This window comes from Tursiops truncatus, chromosome 4 (genome assembly GCF_011762595.2).
Source record: "Tursiops truncatus isolate mTurTru1 chromosome 4, mTurTru1.mat.Y, whole genome shotgun sequence".
Classification (NCBI taxonomy): domain Eukaryota; kingdom Metazoa; phylum Chordata; class Mammalia; order Artiodactyla; family Delphinidae; genus Tursiops; species Tursiops truncatus.
Genome location: NC_047037.1, coordinates 101,091,994 through 101,111,810, shown reverse-complemented (window position 1 = coordinate 101,111,810; position 19,817 = coordinate 101,091,994).

Genomic DNA, 19,817 nt, shown 5'->3' with positions numbered 1-19,817 from the left:
GCACCAGCCTGTACCTTGAAATCACCCACCCACCCACCCACTTGCTTCCCAGTCCCTCTTATTTCCAGTGAGCCCTGGGGGTAGGAGTTTATTAATTAATTTATTTATTTTTGCTGTGTTGGGTCTTCGTTTCTGTGCGAGGGCTTTCTCTATTTGCGGCAAGCGGGGGCCACTCTTCATCGCGGTGCGGGGGCCTCTCACTATCACGGCCTCTCTTGTTGCGGAGCACAGGCTCCATGGGCACTTTTATAACCCAGTCACTAAAGCAGACACCAAGAAAACAGCTTTGTGAAGTGCTCGGCCGGAACACGTTTCCCTTACAGGCTGCTGCTGCTTGACAAGATTATCTGTTCTTGGCCTCACAGGCATACAGGGGTGCTTTGCTCAGTCAGTTTTGCTTTAAGTCTCTTAAAATGGATTAGGACAGTGGAAGGTTATATTTGCAATCTTTGTTGTTTAAAGGTGAAAGTAAACATGCTGATAACTGGGGGAAAAGCATTCTAAGCTGTGTTTTGAACTGAGAGCACTGACTTAGAAGAACTTGGAAAACTAAGGTGATTAGGCAGAGCTAAATGAAGGCCCCTAATGAAAGGCCTGCAGATTTGATCCTGTCATACTTCTGACCTCTGCTAGCGACAGAATTTAAGCTATTTGTTATTCTTTTTGCCTGAGTGACTAAGTGCTGTGACCCAGATAAGTACTGTGGCTCCTTGTTTACTTTCTGGCAGAAGTAGGGGTGTTGGTTTGGAGATTGAGTGAGAAAGGTGGGGTGGGGAGGGCAAAGAGGGAGAAAGAGTGTGAGACTTGAGTACACTAAAACAGATCAAGCTAGTTCAACAAATTACTGATATAGTTTTCTATTTCCTAAGAGGCTGTTGTTCCTTGTTACCTGTAACCAGACTGAATGCCAGAAATTTGCTTTAAGCAAATGATATTAGTTAGAAAGATGTCTAGCTTCCAACCTGTTAAAAAAAGCAGAGGAACCAATGTAATGGTGCTGACCGCTCTGTTTTCAACAATGGACACTGCAAGATGTATCAGGCTGGAAGGGCTGTACCAACATGAGGAAATGTCTCTGAACTGAGGCACTGTTTCTCTGTCCTTTCCCCAGAGCTTCTAGAAATGTCGTATTTTTACTCAGCCAAGTGGCAGACTGCTTTGTGAAATCACAGACATGCCGATTGCCTCAAACACACCACACAACCCTGGGTTGTTTCATGTGCTGTTGTCCCTGGCGCACAAGAGGCATAATCTGTTCAGGAATGCCACTGGGATATTCTGCATGAAATTCATTGTGTGGGAGGAACTGCAAAGCTTCTGTGTTTTAACACCCCAGCCAAGTGAATCAGGAAAATGAAAATTCCCGCAGAAGCCTTTAACCAGACTTTTATTTCCCTGATGGGATATTCAGATCCAACAGATGGAAAAATAGCAATGGTTTATCAGATTGTCTGAGTAGGGTAAGGTATGAGTGTTTTATAAAAGCTAGTCAAAGGCTACAGGTATTCAAATGGCTGGAGAAGTTGAAGTAGCAGTGACCGAGGGAGCTGACCAAAGATAGCACCAACCCTCCTTGGAGAAAAGGCAAGCATTAAGTGCTAAGTGTCAGCATCTTAACAGACCAAGGAATCACTACTGCGCTTCCACCTGTGGTATTTCAGTGGGATTTTCAGGGTATTGGTTAACGGTGAAGATAAACAGGATGGGCTTTCTCTTTATAATTCAAGGCATCCTGTCACTAACTCTTAAGCTGCTTGCATCTATAGAACATCTGTTATCTGCAATGTGCCTTACATTTTTGAAAACAAAACCAAATAGTGCTTTCCAAACTCTAGATTTTTCTTTATTTTTCTCACTTCTCCTCTGCCTACCTCAAGTCATTATTCCTCCTGCATTCTCTGCACCTGCATCAATGGAGCTGAATGAGGCAGAAGAAAAACACAGCCATGCTGGTTACTTTGGCTTTAAATTCATGGCTGTTATCTTTGTGGGCCTTTTGTGCTGAAGCATAACATCAGACTTCTCTCTGATCTCTTCACTGTCTCCTCTCCTAGTTGCTTGTTGAATACATTTTCTTTTCTCCTCCAACCTGCAACAACTTTTCCTTTCAGTTTATGACCTTGCTTGCTTATTTATTTAGAAAGGTGAAGGCATCAGGAAAGAGCTTCCACAGTCTCCCACCAGCACACCCATTTGGCTGCATTTTTGCCCACTGACTCTGACTTCATAAGCTTTACTTTGGATGAATGTCCCTGGTTTCCACTTGAGCCCTATATGCTCTACGTGTTCACCCAAGGACATTGCTCCAGTAATTTCACTCTTTTCTGCACCGTCAAGCTCCCCCTCTTTTACTAGATTATTTCTTCAACATATAAACATCCCTGAAATGTCTTACAATTAGTAAATGGTTAAACAAATGGTGGTACATACATACCATGTACAATAAAATGGAACAAATTATTGATACACCCAGCAACTTGGATGGATCTCAAGTGTATTATGCAGAGTGAGAAAACGCCAATATCGAAAGGTCACATACTGTATGATTCCATTAACATAACATTTTGGTAAAGGAAAATTATAGAGATGGGGAACAAATTAGTGGTTGCCAGTGGTGAGGAATGGTAGCAGGGAGGAGTGAGGTCATGGCCATAAAGATGTAGCACAAGGGCTTCCCTGGTGGCGCAGTGATTGAGAGTCCACCTGCCGATGCAGGGGACATGGGTTCATGCCCCGGTCTAGGAAGATCCCACATGCTGCGGAGCGGCTAGGCCCGTGAGCCATGGCTGCTGAGCCTGCGCGTCCGGAGCCTGTGCTCCGCAGTGGGAGAGGCCACAACAGTGAGAGGCCCGCGCACCGCAAAAAAAAAAAAAAAAAAAAAAAAAAAAAAAGATGTAGCACAAGAGAGATCTTTGTGGTGATGGAATAATAGTTCTGTGTTTTGATTGTAGTGGTGGTTACATGAATCTACACAAGTGATAAAATGACTTAGAACTCTACCCACACGTTATAACAAAGCCAATTTCCTGGTTTTGATATTGTATGATAGTTATATAAGATATAAACACAGGATAAAACTGGGTAGAGAGTATAAGGACTTCTGTGTACTATCTTTGCAAATTTCTGTGAATCTATAATCATCTCAAAATAAAAAGTTAGAAAATGTACCCACAGTGAAATATCTTATATATCAAATTTTAACATATCAAAGACCACCAAATACATTAACTTGTACTTCTAGGTTGACTAACAAAAGAACACAAGACAAAGTAAAAAAGTATTTTTTTAATCAAAACAAACAAAAATACCTCTCTTGATCCTGCATGCTTCTCCAACTACCACTTCATTTCTCTGCATTCCTTCACAGAAAGTCTAAAAAGATTTGCATATACTCCATATCTCCAACACCTCTCTCCCCATACTACCCTAATCAGTAGTTAATGCCCATCACTCCAATGATATTGTTCTCATCAAAGCCACCGTTGGTCATGATACTAAATTGAATGTCCAGTCCTCTCTCCTCATTTTAGTAAACCTACCAGCAGCATTTGAGAGGGTATATTACCCCATCCTCCTTTAAATACTTTTTGAAAAGTGGTCTCTCCTGGCTTTCCTCCTTATGCCCCGCTGTTCCTTCTCAATCTGCATGGCTTGTTCTTCCTTGTCTCTTAGACATGCTATCCATGCATAGTCCTAGGGATCAGAGTTTGGACTACATCTTTTCTATTTCTACATTCACTTCCATATTTAGATACCATCTGTTTACTAAGAAGTAGCACTTCAATATTACCATATCCCGAACCAACCTGTGATCTCATCCTCCCCCAGCCTGTTCCTCCTGATGCTTTCCCTATTCAGTTAATGGCAATTCCATTTTTCCAGTCACTTAGGCCAGATGTCTAGGAGACATCCTCAAGTCCTCTCCATTTCCTATACCATGCATCCAGTATATCAGGAAATACAGTAATGTCTGTCTTAAAAATGTATGTAGGATCTGCTTACTTCTCACCACTTTACCATCACACCACACTGGTTAAGCCACTGTTATCCCAATCCATATTATTATAATAGCTTCCTAATTGGTCTTCCTCTTTCTACTCTCCACTTTTCTGGAGTCCAGTCCAAATTCAACATTCAGAAGGATCTCTTTGAAACATAAGCCATGGCATACATCACATAAAAGATCTATGAACATTCATGCACAAGTCTTTCTGAGAAATATGCTTCTATTTATCTTGGATAAATACCTAGGAGCAAAGTGTGTAGGTCACAATGTAGCTGTATGTTTCATTTTTAAAGAAACTGCCAAAACCTTTTCCAAAATATGTGTACCATTTTACATTCCCATCAACAGTGTATGAGAATTCTAGTTCCTCCACATCATAATCTATAGTGACAGTGAGCAGGTCAGTGGTTGTCTGATAAAAGGAAAATAGATAGAGTTGAGATGGGAAGGGAGGGATGGATTACAGTGAGCATTAGGAAACTTTTGGGGATGATGGTTATGTCCATTATATTGATTCTGGTGATGGTTTCACTGGTATATACGTATTTTAAACTTATTAAATTGTATGCTTTAAATATATAGTTTATTGAATATAAATTATACCTCATAAAGTGGTTATGGGAAAGATAATGTTTCATCTAGAGATCATAAGTATTATATGAGGTAATACACATAGTAAGCATAAGCCTAGCTTAGTTAAGTGTTCAGTAAATGGTGACTATTATAACTTTATTATTGGTAATAAAAGAATTAATCTTGCACTTACTATAGATGTATGGCATTACTTCAAAGTTGGAGAGGAAAGTAATCTTTTTCCTAGTATAGTTGGCCTACTTGTACTTTTGAGAGAAATGTTTGACATATCTTAATGTATATGGACCTTTAAAACATTTCCTCCAATATGAATGAACATGTTTAACTCATCAAAAAACCCCATGGAACTAGAATAAATTTTTTCAGACATGATGAATGTGGATATAATTCTCTTGTTCAATCCTCTAATCTGGCGCATAAGTTGGAATCATGGACCATTACCCACGGTATGAAAAAATGGCTATAAAACAGAGTGAAAGTGAGTGTCAGCTCTGATTTTCCTTAACAGGGAGCTTTGTACTGAATCAATGTTGTTTCATTTAATAATACTACCAAAAGCACCCCACTATTTTCTTCACTGATACCCTTCTCTTATTGCCTTATTGCTAGAATTCATTGTCATCCCATGATTCAGAAGGCTCTATTATTAAATTATCATTCGGTGCTTTGTGTTTCCATTTCTGGGAAATATATTTTTGGTCTCTGTTTCTGCCATGTTGCTCCATTTATAGAACATGTTTCATTTAAAGAAAAAACAGAAGAAAAACAATAGCAGCAAAAAATCTGGATATGACTTTCTGACACTTTCCTCAGCAGCTGGATCAGATAATACCACTTTTAATGGAAATACATGTGTTAAAAATAATCAAGATGGCTCTGGTGCAGTGGAGAAGAATACAATTAGACTTCACCTGACAGAAACAGAAATAGAACTTCATTAAGGAAGTTGATTTTCTAGAGGAAAAATATTACTTTTTTTTCCTTTAAATTTGTCATTCCAATTTTTTATGTTCAGTTATCTAGTTAAACTTCTTTTACCTCCTTTTTGAGTTTATAAATAAAAGAAGGAAAACATACATAGCACAACATTCTTTTTTTTACATCTAAGTTAATATCTTTAATTATAACCAAATATTCATTCATGTATAAATTTTCAGTTGTCTCATAAATGGCATTTTTTTCCTGTTTGCTTATTTGAATCAGGATGCAAATAAGGTCCATACATTGTAGTTGGTTGCTATGTCTCTTACATTTCTTTTTTTTTTAAATTGGAGTAGAGTTGTTCCACAATGTTGTGTTAGTTTCTACTGTACAGCGAAGTGGAGTTCCCTGTGCTATACAGCAGGTTTCATTAGTTATATATTTTATACATATTAGTGAATATATGTCAGTCCCAATCTCCCAATTCACCCCACCTCCCCTTTCTTCCCTTGGTGTCCATATGTTTGTTCTCTATGTCTGTGTCACTATTTCTGCCTTGAAAACTGGTTCATATGTACTATTTTTCTAGATTCCACATATATGTGTTAATATCAATAATTACCTTAAATGTGAATGCATTAAATGCTCCAACCAAAAGACACAGACTGGCTGAACGGATACAAAAACAAGACCCGTATATATTATGTCTACCAGAGACCTGCTTCAGACCTAGGGACACATACAGACTGAAAGTGAGGGGATGGAAAAAGATATTCCATGCAAATGGAAATCAAAAGAAAGCTAAAATAGCAATACTCATGTTAGATAGAATAGACTTTAAAATAAAAAATGTTATAAGAAACAAGGAAGGACACTACATAATGATCAAAGTATCAATCCAAGAAGAAGATATAACAATTATAAATATATATGCATCCAACATAGGAGCACCTCAATATATAAGGCAAATGCTAAAAGCTATAAAAGGAGAGATCGACAGTAAAACAATAATAGTGGGGGACTTTAACACCTCACTTACACCAATGGACAGATCATCCAGACAGAAAATTAACAAGGAAACAGAAGCTTTAAATGACACAATAGACCAGATAGATTTAATTGATATTTACAGGACATTCCATCCAAAAACAGCAGATTACACTTTCTTCTCAAGTGCACACGGAACATTCTCCAGGATAGATCACGTCTTGGGTCACAAATCAAGTCTCAGAAAATTTAAGAAAATTGAAATCATATCAGGCATCTTTTCCGACCACAACGCTATGAGATTAGAAATCAGTTACAGGAAAAAAGCTGTTAAAAACACAAACACATGGAGGCCAAACAATACGCTACTAAATAACCAAGAGATCACTGAAGAAATCAAAGAGGAAATCGAAAAATACCTAGAGACAAATGACAACAAAAATGCGATGACCCAAAACCTATGGGAAGTAGCACACCATTCTTAACTGACTACAACAATGACCACAGAATGTATTAAGAAACTTTGTTGTAGTGGTTTCTTAAAGAGGTTTTCTTTCTGCAAGAGAAAAATATTTTGTTTTGAAGGAAACTTGCCTCACAATAGTAATAGTATTTTGGATGCTAAATATGAGGGAAATTTTTTGGGGGGATTCTGCCTATTGTTGGAGTTGGTTTGGCTAATCTTTATGTCTAGCCAGCATCCTTTCTAATTTAACCATTCCGTGGGTATATAGTTTACCTAACAGGGTATTTGTTGCTATTATTATTTTTAATTCTCCAGATATTTACAGGATAATCTGTAGGTATTAACTGCAAGAGCTTTTGGCTGCTAATGCCAGAATCATAAAACTTCTGTTTTACTCCGTTTAGTTATCAGGAGATAAATCTAGCTAACACCATGCAACGCCATAGAAAGAAGCTATTAAGAGGATGGTTAGCACACACAAAACATAAATCCAAGCTTCCTCATCTGGAGCACATGAGATATTTTCTCACATATAAATTCACCTCAGTAGCTGCTTGGGCCAATGAACTTGTACATTCCTGTGGTGAAATCATGAGTGCTGTTTGACAGGACACACATGGCAGGGCACTGATGGGCTATATGATGAATAGAGAGGGGACACAGTGTATGAATTGCATTTCTTAAGTATGTAGTTTGCCTTTGATGCTTCATCCAATTGGAAAGACGATGCCAGATGTGGCTATTAAAAAAGTGTTTTGTGTTCCCTGACATAATACACTTTCACACTGGCTCTGCCTAAAGAAATGACCAATGTGGTGAAAGTGGTTGACTGTATGACATAGTAAGCAATCTTTATTGACATATTTGAGATAGACAGAGTGAATATAAATGATGTATTCCTATCTTACTGGTACAGTTTGCATTCAGCATACGAGTAAGAAAGGTAAAGAGATTATAGTTCAAGGACAGGTGTAATTGAACCTGCAGTAATTCAGTGTGCAAATTTTACCTTATAATTTGTAGTCAACAATATTGAGGGATCAAATTGCAAACATCTTGCAATGAATTTGCACTTACAATATTGTTATCTAAGTTATTTTTGCTTTCTGGAAAAATAGCTAAGCAATTCTTAGGTTAATCTACTTCAGTACAAGCACATTTTTAGGGGTGGCAATAGAAACAAATATAGGCTCATGGAGTCCACACATTTTTTGGTGTCTCCCTTATAGCTGTAATTTCTTTGGGAAGCAGGAAGTGTATGCAGTAAGTAGACCTTTAGTATACTTTATTACTTCTACCTCCCAGACTTTTGTCTGCTTCTTATTTAGCTACTCTCAGTAGTAGTGATCATTCTTGGTAACCTTCAAACTGTGATAGAATAGTTTCTATTTATTTGGACAATGATATTGATAATTTTAATGTTTTGTTGGGGCGGGGGAGAAGGTCCATAATTTTCCAAAGAGAATAAAACCAGGTTTTATTGGTTTAAAATCAGATTTTAACTTCTAGTTCTCATGAAGCAGAGATATTTTCTGGTACAGAGAGATGTTTTCTATATTTTCTAGACCATAAAGTACCATGAGGGAAGGAACTAGGTCATTTCATCCTTGTGTTCCTAGAGCCTGGTGTAGAAGGTGTCAATCTATGCTTATTGACTGGAAAAGAGGAAGAAAGGAAGGATGCTAGTAATTTTACTATTGGCTTCTAAAATCAGTTGGCCACATTTTCTTAAGTGATCCACAAATCATAACTTTGAGAACTGCCTTCTACTTTTTGTGAAAAGTATAAATAATATGTCTGAAGGACAAGTCTTTGGATAACACAATTCTCTCTTTTCCCCAAAATTCACTGAAAAAAGAACTGTGAGGTAGACCTAAGTGCTGATTCACCGTGTAATTTGCTTTGGCCAGTGAAGTGTGAACAAAAGTATCACATCTCATGAAATTGTCTGCTTCTCCCCTTTTCTTCTGTTATGGTATCCAGTGATGGAACCTAGGTCTCTAAATGTGAGTGACATTGAGATGTTACTCTATGGAACGTAGGAGCAGCCTATCATAGATGTTTGCAAGGAATAATTCTTTTTATTTTAGGTCCCTGAACTGTATTTTTTTTGCTACCAATAAAGTTAAGGTTCTAATTATCTCTCCCATTTATCTTATTATTTTCCTGCCATTAATTTTTGCAACCATATCTTTATATCTAATGCTTTAGGAGTTTCCTGAGGCAAAGAAGAATTATTATAAAATACATTGTATGATTTTACAAAAAGTGCATGCTTATTGACAAAAATTTGGGATAATGTTTTAGCGCTACCCTCAAATTTATAATTCAGCTTTTCAAAGATAATCACTGTTAAAAAATTGTGCATTTATTTTTGAGCCTTATTTTTAAAAGCATTCTTAAATAACTGTTTTTATATGCATATGCCTATATGTATTCCCACATAAAGTAATTTTAAAAATACATAATGGAAATCAATGGAACAAATCGGCACATATTTTAAATTATAATTTTAGGGACATTTTTTTTTTTTCTCCTAACAACAGTCAGGTTCCTGTGTTGAATGATAGCTATATCCTACTTTTAGGAAGATAATGTGGAATGGCATTCTGTTTTATTTTTTAATCTATCACATTTTGTTTTTCTTCCAGTGGCATATCCATTAAAACTTGTACTTATAAAGCACTTCATATTTGTCGTGTGCTTTTGCATTTTATCTCATTTAAGCCCTGTAGCATGCCTGTGCAATAGATTAGGCTGGCACTCTCTATGTCACATACATGAAGATGTGATTTGTCAAGTCTGATAGCTGATGCTGAGGAAATCTAACTGAAAGCCCAGTTTTACTTGTCCTCATTTTACTTGTCCTGATAGTGTAGGATTTCTTAGAAGAAGCTAATGATTTTCACCTGTCTCAATACAGAACAAAAAACATAAAAAATGGGGTATTATCCATTCCAACACTTTTGCAAAGAAAGACGCTCATTGTATATCTCTAATGTTCCACCTCTGCATAAGGGAAATAGGCCTAAATCTCAGTATACCTCACAAAGTGTGCCTACCATAATTAGAGTCACATGCAAGCAATTTCATGAGTCTAAGAAAACAAAGAATTATTCTGCCTGGCTCAAAGTCTATTGGAAGAGTGCTGGATTGTTTCTTCTGGAAAGAAATGTTTCTTTTCTAAATAGGTGTTTAGAGTGCATCATCTTGGAAAATTCTTTTCTAAAGCAGTTTCAGAACAGTAGTTGAGACAGAAGGTTCTGAAGTCATTCTACCTGGGCATGAATCATAGATTCCTCATGTACTAACTGTTTCACTTTGGACAAGCTATATAACCTGTCTGTATCTATAGGTAAAATAATTGAACCCATCTCATAGAGTTGTCAGAAGTGGAGACCAAAAGATGGCAGCCAGGATATGGGGACATATATTCACATCGTGTAATGAGAGAGACCTTTATCAGATTCTAAAGTTTTTTCTGACTGTCAAAGTACTTTTTTGAGATGGTATTTAAGAATGAATTATCTTGGCTAGAGAAATAATAGAAGAATGTTAGATTCTGATGAATTGTCCTAATGGCAGTTTTAGGTAAGGCCAATCCTTATTGCTTAAGGGTAGGGAAAAATATGCATTCATATTGTCAAGTATCCAGGGAAGAATCTAATCCAAAGGCAGAAATGTGGAACATGTGTGACAAGCCTCAGACCAGCATAATGGGAGATTGTTTCCTTTTTTCAGGGCTCAGGTACTTGGGGCTTGGATCCCAAGGGGAGAAAGACATGCTTCTGTGCACTTACCCTAGGAAGGTACACACGATGGCACCAGGTCATAGGGGTATTGCCACATAGGAAGACATGACTATTGAAGGGGCTTAAAGCTGTGAGGATGCCACAGTTAGAGTCCAGGTTTAAATCCTCAGCTTTGTAATTCCTTTGTGCTATTACCAAGCCTCTGGAAAATCCTTTCATATGTTGTAGCCTGGTCTACTCTTATTCTGGAGAATCAAAGAAAAGTTGGGCCACTATGAGGGACTATGTGGTACAGGCAAAGTAGTGTTGGTTTGTGGGTCCCCAGTCTCAAGAAAATAAGAGGTGGACTATGGAATGGGGAGGTGGTGATCATGAGCCTGACCTCTAGCTAAGATGATGTGTAAAAAACAGTGAATCTGAGAAACACATAAGTATTCTTTACATATCCTCACAAACATTTAGGGATTGGAATCTTGTAAAATATTAAAAATCTGGTTGAAGATTAAGCAATCATGATTCGCACATTAAAGGGAAATATGTGCTTATAACTTGGTGAAGTCTGGAATGTTTGTTTAACACCACTATCTCCACCACCACCATCACCAACATCATCATCATCAGTATGAACTGGACTCACGAATCTGTAACGAAAAATAGAATCTTATTTTATATTAAATTCTTTCGATACAGATGCTAGAATAATTGACAGAAATTTCATCTATCCAAGACTCTTCTAGCTTTTTGTGATTTTTTTCAGGTTTCTGATGCTCATAACATCCTCAGTTCTTCTGCTCTAGCCTCCTTGTCTGGCCCCAGTTGCTGCTTCTTCTGCCTGTACTACTGCTGCCCTGTTGGCATAGTCATCCCCCAGTGGTGAGTACCACTGACACTGCCTCTCTGGCTTCTGGAAGGAAAAACCATTTCTTATCCCCCAGAGCACAAGCAAGACCAGTCTGTGGCTTTTTATAAGACATTACTACATGTAACAAGTACAAATTTAAGTTGTCCCTTACTTGTGTTTATTACTCTTAGAGCCCTCAGACTCCAGAATCAAAATGTGAATCTTTGCCTTACCCCAAGTAGGCCTCCAGATAGCAGAAGCTCATCCACTTGCCCTACACCAATGGGATTCTTTAAAAATATCACCATATCTCAACTGTCCAGGTCCCATCCCTGTCCTCAGCCTCTGTACTCCTGTCCTCCCAACTCAAGAGAAAATAAGTGTTCTTTCCTGCCATACTTAGCTTGATGTCTTGTCTCAGGATTAAACATGTTCTAACATGATGGGTAACGAGAACATCCACTCCCTTCAGAGGGAAATTCTTGTTCCATCACCAGGCACACAGCTGCAATAAAACAATCACAATAGTTGATGGTAGGTTTCCAATAGTCTGGCATATTAAATCTTAAATAGCATTACATGGAGGATACCAAGTGTCCAGTACTGGTTGCTGCATCCAGTTAAGTATCTTCTCAAAGTTTGTGCTCCAATGTGAAATAGAGAGAGGATCAGTTCTGCCTGCCCAGTTAATCAGTGATTTGGTCTCAGGAAAAAGGCAAAGATGTGTACCAAAAACTAAATATAGTTTCTCTCATTCTTTTGTAGCTTAGTGTTGTGAAGCATTACTATGAAGTATTACTACACTTCAGTGTAACTTTTTACTGAAGAATCTTCACAACCTATCACACTCCCCAAATGGTCCTTCTTAGTACAAAGGAAAGTCTGCTCTAAAGACAAATTTCCATTTCCACCCCTCAAATAAATAAATTACTACCAATCCCTTAAATGGCAATTTCTTGTATGAAATGTTAAGAGCCAGACTCTGCCAGGTGGGCTTGATTCTAATATGTCCCAAAATAATAACTGGTTTCTACATAGAACACTGGCCAACTTATCTTCCTATGGGATAGAAAAATGTGCAAAGATTATATTCTGTGGTGTTCCACAATTAGAATAAAAATACATTCTTGAATCATTTATTTATGTATTCTTCAGTAGACCTAGATGGACTTAATTTATGTTATGTTAATATAGATTTCTGTAAGGGATACTTAAATACCGTTGGTCACTACAAGGATTCTTTTACATAAGAATTCAGAAATACGAAAAATAATTCATTGAGAGAGCTTTCTCTAAATCCTAGAATGGAAACTTCTATTTCTATCTCAGCAGCATCAGGTAATGACTCTAAATCTGTGTATTTAAAGGGTCAGTGTTGATTCTGGCTCAGTTTGGTTTTGTTGGATTGCCCCAGTTGTGATAAACAGTTTTTTTGTGTCTTTAAAATCCTATCTCAACAATATTCTGGGCTGAGATGTCTTCTTTGAGAGCCAATACTGATGGCAGATATTCCTGAGTCTTTTCATTTGCAAATGTTCAAAGAGTACTTTCTGAAAGTTCTGTGAATATATTTGAAAGGTCTGCTTTGTTCCATCCTGCACAGATAAATGGCTATGTAAGGGTTAAAAGTGTCTACTTTGAAGCCAAATTACCTAGATTTTTTTATCTTGATCTGCCATGTATAAGCTATGTGACCTTGCAAAGTTACTTAATATTTTTATGTCTCAGTTTCCTTATCTGTAAAGTGGTGATAATAACAGCATCTACATGATAGGGACATTATGAGAATTAAATAGGATTCTGTGTGTGTGTGTGTGTGTGTGTGTGTGTGTGTGTGTGTGTGTGTTTGTGTGTATGTGTGTGTAAAAACATTTTATGCATTAAATAGATGTCATCATTTAAAATTTTGGTCACGAAATGGTTTTCCAATGTAGTTGAAAAAATATTAGTTGCCTGCCCTATTCCTGCATGCCACTCCAACACTATTTTTTAAAATTATTTATTTATTTGTTTATTTATTTATTTATGGCTGCATTGGGTTTTCGTTGCTGCGCGCGGGCTTTCTCTAGTTGCAGCAAGTGGGGGCTACTCTTCGTTGCAGTGTGCAAGTTTCTCATTGCGGTGGTTTCTCTTGTTGCGGAGCATGGGCTCTAGACGTGCAGGCTTCAGTAGTTGTGGCATGAGACTCAGTAGCTGTGGCGCATGGGCTTAGTTGTTCCGCGGCATGTGGGATCTTTCTGGACCAGAGATTGAACCCGTGTCCCCTGCATTGGCAGGCAGATTCTTAACCACTGCGCCACCAGGGAAGTCCCCAACACTCTATTTTTAATTTAGGTATTCTGTCCTGCATCTTTGCACTGTAGGCCATAACTGGTGTTCTATTCAAAGATGAGGGAAGGAACATTCTGAACTAGGAAATGCCAATTACAACCTGGAGCCTATGTTGAAATCATATCCATTTGCATGATACTGTAATAACATCAAACACAGCTCCCTCCTCCACCCACAGGGATGTAGCAATTCCAAGGAATTATTCCTTAATCACTTCATGTCCGATATCCTGTGGACTACAACTACACTCCACAGCCAGGAGCATTGCCCTTTACCAGTAAGTTCTGGCAATTCACTGATTTTGAACCTCTAATTATTTTTCGAAACACAATAAATTATAAAAATCAACATTGTGGCATAAAATATGGAAAAATTAAAGGTCTTTACATGAGAGTCTTCTATTTCAGACCACTCATGAACTCTGACACATCTGACTTTCTGTAATTACGCTGTCAGTTCTAGACCACTGATTCTAATTATAATATTTGGCAGCTTTTCATCTCTTTGGCATTGACTAGATTATAAAAAGATAAGAATAAAATATAATTTATAACTGGTCTTATTTCATGGCTTATAGTTTTTGAAACTAAGTTTTGAAGCAGAATCTTGGAAGGAAGGAGTATTGTACAAATACTGTACCAATCTTAGGAGGGAACCAATTTTATGAGTATTACACCTGAGGCTAGCAACATGTTGTCTTTCCTATAGAAATGGTGCAGGGCAGTATATGTAGTGTAAAGAGCCATTTACCTAGGAGCCAAACAACTTGGGTTCATATCTGGCATTGTTGCATACTGGTTGTGTGGCTTTAGTTTTTTTCACTTAACCCCCCTCTTCCCCAGGTGTTAGCTAAAAAAATGGTACAATAATAATATTTAACTTATGGTGTTACTGTGAGTACTAAATAAGTTAATGTATGTGACAACTAGAACAGTGTCTGGCACATGCTAAGTGCTGGATAAGAGCTAGCTCTTACTAATAATTTCCATCAAAGATCATTATATCTGAGTTGACTTGTTCATATGGCCCTAAGACAGTAACAGTCATCTTTAATTTCTTTCTTTCCTTCATATCTAATAAGTCATTAAGGTTATTCATTTTTAAAAATAATCCTTCTGAAATTTTCATTCTGATGGACACCACCCTTTTTTAGTCTTTTATTATGTCTTCATTGAACTCACGCATTAGCTTTCCATCTGACTTCCATGTCTTCAGTCTTTCCCCACTTCACTGCGTCCTAAGCATCGCTGCCAGATCAATCTTCCTAAAAGTCAGATTGAGTCCATCACTGTTCAGCTTTGGATCTTTAGTAGCACTCTGTTTCTCACAGTATAAAATCCAGAGTCTTAATCTTTATATCCAAGCTCCTTCGATGTAACTAGCCTCAACCTTAAAAATCCTTCAATAGTGTTGTTCTGCTCAGTATTCCTATAGCATGTTTTCCTTTATATCTATTAAAAGTATGTTTTCCCTTTCTTTCCTTTGGAGTATTCTCTTTCTTTTCTATCACTCGCATTTCATTTTTTTTTTTTTTTCGGGACGCAGGCATCTCACTGTTGTGGCCTCTCCCATTGCGGAGCACAGGCTCCGGACGCGCAGGCTCAGCGGCCATGGCTCACAGGCCCAGCCACTCTGCGGCATGTGGGATCTTCCCAGACCGGGGCACGAACCTGTGTCCCCTGCATCGGCAGGCAGACTCTCAACCACTGTGCCACCAGGGAAGCCTGCATTTCAATTTTATGTGTGCATATCACAATAAATTATGCATGTTTTGAAGGAAGGGAGATATTGCTGACAACTTTCCCACACAAGGCTGTGCATAAAATAATTGCTCAATAAATATTGATCAAATGAATACTGCTCACCTTACCTTTGGTGGAGTTTTCCTTCTTGAAGAAAGGTGAATTTTCAGATTTCCTTAAATTGAGTTCATTGGGGACTATCCCTTTTGGAACTGCTCAAACTATTATTCTATAATGTTAAGTAACACCATTCTAAAGACATGTAGTTTTTACAGTATTTTTGGAAGTTACCTTTTAAATCTATTTCTTTATGCTAATTAATAATACTATTGTCCCTACTTTATACCAGATATTGTAGTAAATATTCTATATACACATCTCATTTAATTCTTAAAACAACCCTTCACATCAAGACAATACATTATTATAATTCTTATTTCTGTAACTGAAACTCAGAAGGTTAAGTTACTTTCCCAAGGTTTGTCAGTCTGTATACAAATTAGGATTTCTTGACTCTCAAACCATAGAGTTTCAAGCAAATGAAAATAAGCAGCAACTAAATTTCCATTAATAATGGTTTGGGAATTTACTTCCCTAAAGCTGATTATGGAATTAGCTAGGAAGTAGCATTAGTTTGGAAAGAGGAGAAACTAGTCTAGAACTATCTAGTAACCCCATGTCTGGTTTCCCATCTTTAGGAAGTGTAGTGTATGGTCAATTATAGAACATGATCAAGATTCAGCATTAAAATGTAAGGAATGTTTAGCAAGCATGATGTGACAAACAGATAACAGGTAACATACAGGTGCCAGAGAGATCTCAAGGTAGAACAATGTCCTCTTGTAGATGATACTCTAAGAACTGAGGAAACAAGATGTACCAACATCTTAGGTTGATCCATGGAGTAACCTTAAACTGAGACACGTTAACAGAGTGTATTATGCAAATTCACAAAATGTTACTTGCAAAAATAAGGTATATGCAGCTTGACATGTGCCACAGATGTGAAAGAGAGTATCTTATATATAAATTAGAGTATCATCTCTGCTTGAAGAAAACATTTAAAGCACCTGCCCAGATCTCCCCTAAAAGTATGTGTATGTGTGGGTAGAAAGAAGCTTTCTGACCTTCTCTTCTCCATCTGTATGAAAATACATGAATTCCAATTTTGAAAATCCCAATGATATGTTGTTTCAAATATCACTTTCTTATCAAAAATCTGTAGTTTAGTTGAGACAGTTGGACTTAGGTTGTCCAGATCAATTTTTGTGTGTGAATGAAATATAAATTCTGGGTATAGACTTATAGATACAAAAGAATAAACAACATTTCCTCAGAAGACAAGAAATAATAATTATTATATTATAAATTTAATCTTAATTTTATGCTTTTGGGTAGATTATTTTCCTCCCCATAATTGTCAGGTTAGTACAATATTTTTTTTTTTCTTTTGTGAGTTTATGAAGTACATCGAGAAACAAGGTGTCTGATGTGTTAAACGGACTATAATTAAAAATTTTAGGGCTTCCCTGGTGGCGCAGTGGTTGAGAGTCCGCCTGTCAATGCAGGGGACATGGGTTCGTGCCCCGGTCCGGGAAGATCCCATATGCCACGGAGCGGCTGGGCCTGTGAGCCATGGCCACTGAGCCTGCACGTCTGGAGCCTGTGCTCCGCAACGGGAGAAGCCACAACAGTGAGAGGCCCGCGTACCACAAAAAAAAAAAAAAAAAAAAAAAAAAAAAAATTTTGAGTGGAGGAGAGGTCAAGATTTCACATAGGAAGATCCTGAACTCATCTCCTCCCAAGAACGCACCAACATTACAACTACTTACAGAGCAACTGTCTATGAGAATGACCTGAAGATGAACAGAAAAGATTTTCCACAACTAAAGACGTAAAGAAGGAACCACAATGCAATGGGTAGGAGGAACGGAGATGGAGTATAGTCAGGACCAAAACCCTCCATGTGGACAACCCACAAATGGGGGTTGTAGAGGAGGTCTTCCCCAAGGAACAAGAGGTTTAGCTCCGTTGGACTCCCCAGCCCAGGGGTCCTACACCAAGAAGATTCCCCAGAACATCTGGCTTTGAAAACCAGCAGGGCTTATGCCTAGGAAAATAGAGTGCTATAGGAAATAGACTCCCCCCTTAAAGGGTGCATGCAAAATATCACATGATCTGAGTCCCAGTAGAGAGGCAGTAGTTTAAAAGGAGCCTGAATCAGACGCACTAGCTGACCTTAGAGGGGCTCCTGGAGAGGTAGGAGGTAACTGGGACTCCCCTGAGGTCAGAGATACCAGAGGCAGCCATTTTTGGGAGCTTGTTCTACCATGATAACACCAGTGCTAGCAAGCACAAGTTTGGAATCCTCCCTCCAGCCTATTAGTATCAGGGACCAACTCCATCCACCAGCAGGACAACATCAGCCCTGAGCCCACATGGGCCATGCAGACAGCCACACAGGGACCCAGCCCTGAGCCCCCCTGAGCCATGCATACAGCTGCATGGGGACCCGGCCCTGCCCTCCAGCAGACGGGCACCAGCACCAAGCCCCCTCACTGGGCCACATATACAGTCATGTGGGGAACTTGCCCTTACCTCCAGTGGGTTGGTACCAGTCCATAGCACCCCCAGAGTGCACAGGCAACCCTCCAGCAGGCTAGCACTAGACCAAGCCCTGCCAGGCCATGCAGACAGTCACAGGGAACCAGCTCCAACTTCCAATGGTCTGGCACCAGCCCTGTGCCTCTGGGGGCCACACACAGCTGAGGGATTTGGCCCTGCCCAACAGTGGGCCAGCAATAGCCTCAAACTCCCCTGGGCAGCCTAGCCAACCATGTAGGAAGCTTACCCCACCCTTCAGTGGGCTCAGCCACCCCACAAGGCATGGCTTCACAGACAACCTGGCCAGGGCCAGCTCTGCCTACCAGTGTGCCCACAGTAGTCAGATCACTACAACAGAAGGGCTTATGCAACTCTCATAAAGGGCACCCCTAGAACATATAGCTCTGGTGACCTGAGGGGAGTGTATTGCTGAATTCCATAAGATATCTCCTACATAAAGCTATTCTCCAAGATCAAGAAATATAACCAACCTACTGTGAATGAAAAATATTGCCTGCCATATTAGTAAACAAAGGATGTTGCGGCCATCAAGCCATCACATTACAGCCACCCTGATTGTGAGCCCTCAGTGAACTCAGGATGGAGGCAGGTTGCCCCCCAACCCCTCATCTAGCAGTCAGCCACTGCAGCCAGCCCTGATGGTGCACCCTGAGGAGACTCTGGATGAGAAGCAAAGGATACTAGCCCCAGATAGCTGAGGTACATATCAAAGGAATGATTTCAATGAGCCCAGACTTTGTATTTCCCATTCATAGAAAAGTGCTAAGTTCCTTAACTTGAGATGTCTGGTTTTCTTTAATTAATAGTAATCTTCTGAAGTTCAGACTACTTGGTCTTTGTTGCAAAACTCCATATATCCTGACTCCCCTCCTTGCCTCTTTGGAGCAGTCTCTCAAAGTTATCTGAGATGCTATGTCCCTGGCTTAAGTCCTCAATTTTGTCTGTGGAATAAAACATAACTCTCAACTTTTAGGTTGTGCATTTTTTTTAGTCAACACTACCTAACACATATAAATAAATACAGAATCTGGCAAAATAAGGAGACAGAAGAATTTGTTCTAAATGAAGGAACAAGACATAATCTCAAAAAAAAAAAAAAAAGAAAGTAGAGGTAAGCAATCTATCCAATAAGGAGTGCAATGTAATGATCATAAAGGTAATCACTGAACTCAGGAGAAGAATGGATGAAGACACTAAAAATTTCAACAAACAGTTAAAAATTATTAAAAAAGAACCAAACAGAGCTGAAGAATACAATAACTAAGGGAAAAAAAAAACACTACAATGAGTCAATGGTAGATAAAATGATACTGAGGAACAGATCAGTAAGCTGGAAGACAGAGTAGTGGAAATCACCCAAGCTGAAGAGAAAAAAGAAAAAAAGAATTCAAAAAAATAAGTATAGTTCTAGTTCTGGTAATTTCATAGGGACTGCATTGAATCTGTAGATTGCCTTGTGCAGTATAGTCATTTTGACAATATTGATTCTTCCATCCAAGAACACATTGTATCTTTCCATCTGTTTGTGTGGTCTTCAGTCTCTTTCATCAGT